The following is a 7,872-nucleotide window of genomic DNA, read 5'->3' as shown; positions in this document are numbered from 1 at the left end:
TCATTTATTGTATCCGTTGCTCCCGACACGGTCTCCTCTACATTGGGGAGACTGGGCGCCTCCTAGCAGAGCGCTTTAGGGAACATCTCCGGGACACCCGCACCAATCAACCACACCGCCCCGTGGCCCAACATTTCAACTCCCCCTCCCACTCTGCCGAGGACATGGAGGTCCTGGGCCTCCTTCGCCGCCGCTCCCTCACCACCAGATGCCTGGAGGAAGAATGCCTCATCTTCCGCCTCGGAACACTTCAACCCCAGGGCATCAATGTGGACTTCAACAGTTTCCTCATTTCCCCTTCCCCCACCTCACCCTAGTTCTAAACCTCCAGCTCAGCACTGTCCCCATGACTTGTCCGGACTTGTCCTACCTGCCTATCTCCTTTTCCACCTATCCACTCCACCCTCTCCTCCCTGACCTATCACCTTCATCCCCTCCCCCACTCACCCATTGTATTCTATGCTACTTTTTCCCCATCCCCACCCTCCTCTAGCTTATCTCTCCACGCTTCAGGCTCACTGCCTTTCTTCCTGATGAAGGGCTTTTGCCCGAAACGTCGATTCTCCTGCTCCTTGGATGCTGCCTGACCTGCTGCGCTTTTCCAGCAACACATTTTCAGCTCTGATCTCCAGCATCTGCAGTCCTCACTTTCTCCACCATGTTAAATGATGGCAACGCCCAAACTGACATAACAAAATAAACTTGCCTTCACAAAGACGGTTCCAGTTATTCTGTCACAGGGCAGTAACTCGAAGCTAAAAGCTTTATTGGATTTCTTGGTCTGACGTTTTCTAGTTTGGGAAGTAATCCAGGCGGTAAAATGGAATAGTGGGGTATAGGAGAACAGCGCATCGGAAATGTAAACTTCCCGCAGGCATTTCCCAGGGAGTCAGTGGGTGGGGACTTCCGTAGGCTACACATTGAGAACGGTTAAACCTAGCTGTTCTAGTTGGCAGCACCGCTTTCTGCAGACAACTGAAAACGACTACACTGCAAACGGTTTTGCGGCGCTATATAAATGCAGTTTGTCTTTACCGAGTTCAAGCTGTAACCAATGAACCAACGCCTCCAGTAATCAGGGCAGAGTTTTCTGCTTGCATGTCTCAACAGCTGATTTCCTAAAATTCCGGGTTCGTTGTTTGTCATTCGCTGTCGAGACTGAAACATCCCCCAAGCGCAGAGTATAACTAACCCACCCCTACCTTATGGCTTCAGTCTCCACCTTTCCTGACGTTTGAAACCCATCCAGCCAATCATGCTCTTCTCCACAGATCGGTTTCCTGACAAGCTGGGGGTAAGAGAGTTCCTTTTCAATTTATCACTTGAATTCTTCTGTTCATTTTTCGTTCCAGCATCACGTATCACCTTCTCAATCGACTGACACGTGATGCTATGTTTCTCCGTCCCAAAACCGGTGCACTTTTCTTCTCTGTGCCTCTTTCTTCATGATTTGGAGATGCCGGTGTTGGACTGGGGTGTACAAAGTTAAAAATCACACAACACCAGGTTATAGTCCAACAGGTTTAATTGGAAGCACTAGGTTTCAGAGCAACGCTCCTTCATCAGGTGATGGCCTGACTATCATCTGATGAAGGAGCGTCAAATTAAACCTGTTGGACTAGAACCTGGTGTTGTGTGATTTTTAACTTTCTTCATGAATCACTGAATTAGATTAGATTAAATTTCCTACTGTGTGGAAACTGGCCTTTCGGCCCAACCAGTCCACAACGCCCCTTCGAAGAGTATCCCACAGAGACTCACTTCCCCTCTGACTAATGCACCTAATACTATGGGCAATTTAGCATGGCCAAATCACACAATCTCTGCACATCTTTGTGACTGCGGGAGGAAACCGGAACACCCGGAGGAAACCCACGTAGACAAAGGGAGAATGTGCAAACTCCACACAGACAGTCACCCAAGGCTGGAATCAAACCTGGACCCTGGTGCTGTGAGGCAGCAGTGCTAACCACGGAGCCACTGTACAGTGTGGGGTGGGTGGGGAATAGATGGCCCATCATCTCTGTGGCAGCTCTACAAACGAACAGGTCATTGGGTACCTTTTCCTTTAACTCTGTACCTTTTTCTATGAGCCTTATGAGTGCCCGCTTCCAACACACTGTCAGGTAGTGTATTTCCACTCCCGAGCTGCTCACTGTTGGATAAAGCTTTTCCTCATATTCCTTTTGCTTCTTAGGCTCAGCCTTCTCCTTGATTCTTTCATTTTCTTCCTATTTGCTCAGTCCTGACCTCTTCTCATTCTGAACGTTTCAATCCGATCTCCATTCACCCTTCTCTGCTTCCAGAATCTCAAGTTTATCCTCCGTCATGTCTAGAACTATTCACATCAAGCTCTTCTGCACTGTCTGCAATGCTTTCACACCCATTCCAAAGTGCATCTTCCAGAACTGGGCCAATACTCTGCATTTGTCCTTCAGTGTGGAAGGAACACAGAAAGTGCTGAACAGTCTCAGCACATCTTGAGTTTTGAAGGAAAGCTATTCTGAACATAAAACATTAACCCTGTCTCTCTCTCTCTTCAAGTGCTGCCAAAGCTGATGTGTTTCTCTGGTACTTTCTGTGCTTGTTTCAGATTTCTGACATCCGTGATATTTTACTCTTATTTGGCATGATTTGGAGATGCCGGTGTTGGACTGGGGTATACAAAGTTATAAATCACACAACACCAGGTTATAGTGCAACAGGTTTATTTGGAAGCACTAGCTTTCGGAGTGATGCTCCTTCATCAGGTGGTTGTGGAGTATCATAAGGCACAGAATTTATAACAAAAGTTTACAGTGTGATGTAACTGAAATCATATATTGAAAAAGACCTGAATTGTTGTTAAATCTCTCATCTTTTAGAATGACCATGTCAGTTTCAGTTCTTTCATATGTAAATTGCAAAATTTTTAAAAAAGTTACATTCTCAAGTGAACTTTAACAATTAGAACATAGAACATAGAACAGTACAGACAGCACACGATGTTGTGCCAACCACTGATCCTCAAGTATGCACCCTCAAATTTCTGTGACCATATGCATGTCCAGGAGTCTCTTAAATGTCCCCAATGACCTTGCCTCCACAACTGCTGCTGGCAACGCATTCCATGCTCTCACAACTCTCTGTGTAAAGAACCCGCCTCTGACATCCCCTCTATACTTTCCTCCAACCAGCTTAAAACTATGACCCCTCATGTTAGTCATTTCTGCCCTGGGAAATAGTCTCTGGCTATCGACTCTATCTATGCCTCTCATTATCTTGTATACCTCAATTAGGTCCCCTCTTCTCCTTTTCTCCAATGAAAAAAGTCCGAGCTCAGTCAACCTCTCCTCATAAGATAAGCCCTCCAGTCCAGGCAGCATCCTGGTAAACCTCCTCTGAACCCTCTCCAAAACATCCACATCTTTCTTATAATAGGGCGACCAGAACTGGACACAGTATTCCAAGTGTGGTCTAACCAAAGTTTTATAGAGCTGCAACAAGATCTCATGACTCTTACACTCAATACCCCTGTTAATGAAAGCCAAACCACCATATGGTTTCTTAACAACCCTGTCCACTTGGGTGGCCATTTTAAGGGATCTATGTACCTGCACCCCAAGATCCCTCTGTTCCTCCACACTGCCAAGAATCCTATCCTTAATCCTGTACTCAGCTTTCAAATTCGACCTTCCAAACTGCATCACCTCGCATTTATCCAGGTTGAACTCCATCTGCCATCTCTCAGCCCATCTCTGCATCCTGTCAATGTCCTGCTGCAGCCTACAACAGCCCTCTATACTGTCAACGACACCTCCAACCTTTGTGTCATCTGCAAACTTGCTGACCCATCCTTCAATCCCCTCATCCAAGTCATCAATAAAAATTACAAACAATAGAGGCCCAAGGACAGAGCCCTGTGGAACACCACTCACCACTGACTTCCAGGCAGAATATTTTCCTTCTACTACCACTCGCTGTCTTCTGTTGGCCAGCTAATTCTGTATCCAGACAGCTATGTTCCCCTGAATCTCATTCCTCCTGACCTTCTGAATGAGCCTACCACGGGGAACCTTACCAAATGCCTTGCTGAAGTCCATATACACCACATCCACCCTCATCAACCTTTCTAGTCACATCCTCAAAGAACTCGATAAGGTTTGTGAGGCATGACCTGCCCCTCACAAAGCCGTGTTGACTGCATTTAATCAAGCCATGCTCTTCCAGATGGTCATAAATCCTATCCCTCAGAATCCTTTCTAAGACCTTGCAGACGACAGGCGTGAGACTTACTGGACTGTAATTGCCGGGGATTTCCCTATTTCCTTTCTTGAAGAGAGGAATTACATTTGCCTCTCTCCAGTCCTCAGGTACGACTCCAGAGGAGAGCGAGGATGAAAAGATCTTCGCAAGTGGCGAAGCAATTACATTTCTTGTTTCCCAAAGCAGCCGAGGACAAATCTGGTCAGGGCCTGGCAACTTGTCAATCTTAATGTTTGACAAAATTTTCAGCACATCAGCTTCCTCTATCTCTATCCATTTCAGCACGCACACCTGCTCTTCAAAGGTTTCATTCACTACAAAGTTCATTTCTCTCGTGAAGACAGAAGCAAAAAACTCATTTCGGGCTTCCCCTACTTCCTCAGACTCCACACACAAATTCTCTATGCTATCCCTGATCGGCCCTACTCTTTCTTTGACCCTTCTCTTATTCCTCACATAAGTGTAAAATGCCTTTGTGTTCTCCCTAATCCGTTCTGCCAAGCCTTTCTCGTGCCCCCTCCTGGCTCTCCTCAGACCATTTTTAAGCTCCTTCCTCGCCTGCCTGTAATCCTCTAGAGCTGAGCTTGACCCTAGCTTCCTCCACCTTATGTAAGCTACTTTCTTCCTTTTGACGAGAAGCTCCACCGCTCTCGTCATCCAAGGTTCCTTTATCTTACCACTTCTTGCCTGTCTCAGAGGGACATATTTATTCATCACTTGCAACAACTGTTCCTTAAACAGTCTCCACATGTCTATAGTGCCTTTACCATGGAACAATTGCTCCCAATCCATGCTTCCTAACTCATGTCTAATCACATCATAGTTTCCTCTTCCCCAATTAAATATCCTCCCATTTTTCTAATCCTCTCCTTCTCCATAGCTATGTAGAATGTGAGGCAGTTGTGGTCACTATCACCAAAATGCTCTCCCACCACAAGATCTGATACCTGCCCCGGCTCATTTCCGAGCATTAAGTCTAGAATGGCCTCTCCCCTCGTCGGCCTGTCAACGTATTGAGTTAGGAAACCCTCCTGAACACACATTACAAAAACAGCTCCATTCAAATCTTCTGCTCGAAGGAGGTTCCAATCAATATTGGGAAAGTTAAAGTCACCCATTACAACAACCCTACTACGTCCACACTTTTCCAAAATCTGCCGACCTATGCTTTCTTCCATCTCCCTGCTGCTATTGGGGGGCCTGTAGTAAACCCCTAATAAGGTGACTGCCCCCTTGCTGTTCCTAATTTCCACCCATACTGACTCGGTAGGCAGACCCTCCTTGACAATGGAAGCTTCTGTAGCTGTGATACCCTCTCTGATTAGTAGTGCTATACCCCTCCTCCTTCTCCCCCCCCCTATTCTTTTTAAATGCTCTAAACCCTGGAACATCCAGCAACCATTCCTGCCCCTGAGAAACCCACGTCTCTGTAATGGCCACAACATCAGAGCACCAGGTACTGATCCATGCTCTAAGTTTGTCACTTTTATTCCTGATACTCTTTGCGTTAAAGCAAACACACTTTAACTGATACCTTGGTTCCTTGCCGGGAAAATCCTTCCCACTAGCTGGTCTACTTCTTGCTATTGCCTCATCTGCATCAACTCTCATCTCCAGTATATAGCTCAGGTTCCCACCCCCCTGCCGTACGAGTTTAAATCCTCTCGAACTACTCAAGCAAACCTTCCACCCAGGACATTGGTCCCCTTCCAGTTCAGATGCAACCCGTCTTTCTTGTACAGGTCCCACCTTCCCCAGAAGGCATCCCAATTATCTACATATCAGAAGCCCTCCCTCCTACACCAGCTGCGCTGCCACGTATTAAGCTGCGCCCACTCCCTGTCCCTCGTCTTGCTATCTCGTGGCACCGTGTCATGTCAGCCCAGATAATGCATTTAAGGTGTGAGGTGCCCTGTGTGCGACTGTGCCACAATGGTCAGACTGATTCTCATCTGAAAAAGCGATTTACAGAATCTTGCATAGATTCATGCAGTTATTGAGCAAAGTAAAATGTAAATCTGCAAGTACAAATTCACCCCACAAACTTATATGTGTATGTGTGTGTGTGTGGGGCGGGGGGGGGGGGGGGGGGGGCGGAGGTGGGGGTTATGAGTGTCTGTGAGACGGTATGTGTGTGTGTGTGTGTGTGTGTGTGTGTGGTGCAGTGGGGTCACCTGTAGTGTGACATGAACCCAAGGTCCTGGTTGAGGCCATCCTCATGGGTACTAAACTTGGCTATCAGCCTCTGCTCGGCCACTTTTTGTTGTTGCCTGTCCCGAAGCCCTCCTTGGAGGATGGTCACCCAAAGGTCCACGGTCAAACATCCTGGACTGCTGAAGTGTTCTCCGACCACTCTACATAGAGGCTACAGCAATGAATGAATGGACACCGCACAACAATCAACAGACAGGAGTGCTACCTCCCAGTCGGAGAACACTTCAGCAGTCCGGGAATTCAACCTCGAACCTTCGGGTGACCGTCCTCCAAGGCAAACTTCTGGACAGGCAACAGAGAAAAGTGGCCGAGCAGAGGCTGATAGCCAAGTTCAGTACCCGTGAGGGTGGCCTCAACCGGGACCTTGGGTTCATGTCACACTACAGGTGACCCCACTGCACTAACACACAGACACAGACACAGTCCTGCAGACACACACACTCTCCCACAGACACACGCGCACACACACACACTCGCCTACAGACCCATACACTCTAACAGACCTCTCTCATAACACTCGCACATACACTCACAAATGCACCCTCTCACAGAACTTATACCCTTTACACTCACATGCATGTACACACACTGTCTCACAGACACTCATACCCCTCCCCCCCCCACCCACATGCACACATACAAGTTTGTGGGGTGAATTTGCACTTGCAGAATTACATTTTACTTTGCTCAAAAACCACATGAATCCATGTAAGATTCTGTAAATCCGTTTTTTAGATGAGAATCAGTCTGACCATTGTGGCACAGACAGTCTCACACAGGACAGCTCACACCTTCAATGCATTATCTGGGCCGACATGACACCAATTGTTAAAGTTCACTTGAGAATGTAACTTTTTTAAAAAAATTTTCAATTTCCATATGAAAGATCTGAAACCCACACGGTCATTCTAAATAATGAGAGATTTAACAAACAATCCAGGTCTTTTTCAATATATAATTTTAGTTACATTGCACTGTAAACTTTTGTTATAAATTCTGTATCTTACATTCTTTTACTCCACAGCTACCTGATGAAGGAGCAGCACTCTGAAAGCTGGTGCTTCCAAATAAACTTGTTGGACTATAACCTGGTGTTGTGTGATTTTTAACCTTATACTCTTATTTGTGTGTATGAAAATGTCTCTGTCTGCCTCTGAGTCACAAGGCTTCAGGTTTGAGCCCTAGACCAGATTCAAGCTCCCTCAAGGGTTCAGACACAAAAATCTACACTAATAATCAAATGTTGAATTTACCATTGGTACTAGTTTTTGGATGAAATGTTAACTGAGGCCTCATCTCTATGTAATAGATTTTGCCGCAATGTTTTGTTTTGTAAAAGAGCAGGGAAATAATTGACGGATAGTCAACCCTCAATCAGTATCACAAAACACAGGGTTATCTGGTCACGATCAC

The 7,872-nt window shown here is 46.4% G+C and overlaps 1 protein-coding gene across 2 annotated transcripts in view; it reads left to right on the top strand.

The window, feature by feature from the left end:
• Positions 1–935: 935 nt before the first annotated feature.
• Positions 936–7,872, top strand: part of LOC140466949 (transmembrane protein 53-A) — a 52,587-nt gene continuing 45,650 nt past the window's right edge. For both annotated transcript variants that reach the window (XM_072562821.1, XM_072562820.1), the window contains exon 1: positions 936–1,294. The gene's annotated coding sequence lies outside the window, so the exon portion shown is untranslated. The remainder of the gene's footprint in view (positions 1,295–7,872) is intronic.

This window comes from Chiloscyllium punctatum, chromosome 44 (genome assembly GCF_047496795.1).
Source record: "Chiloscyllium punctatum isolate Juve2018m chromosome 44, sChiPun1.3, whole genome shotgun sequence".
NCBI lineage: Eukaryota > Metazoa > Chordata > Chondrichthyes > Orectolobiformes > Hemiscylliidae > Chiloscyllium > Chiloscyllium punctatum.
This window is presented reverse-complemented; position numbering and strand designations above follow the sequence as displayed.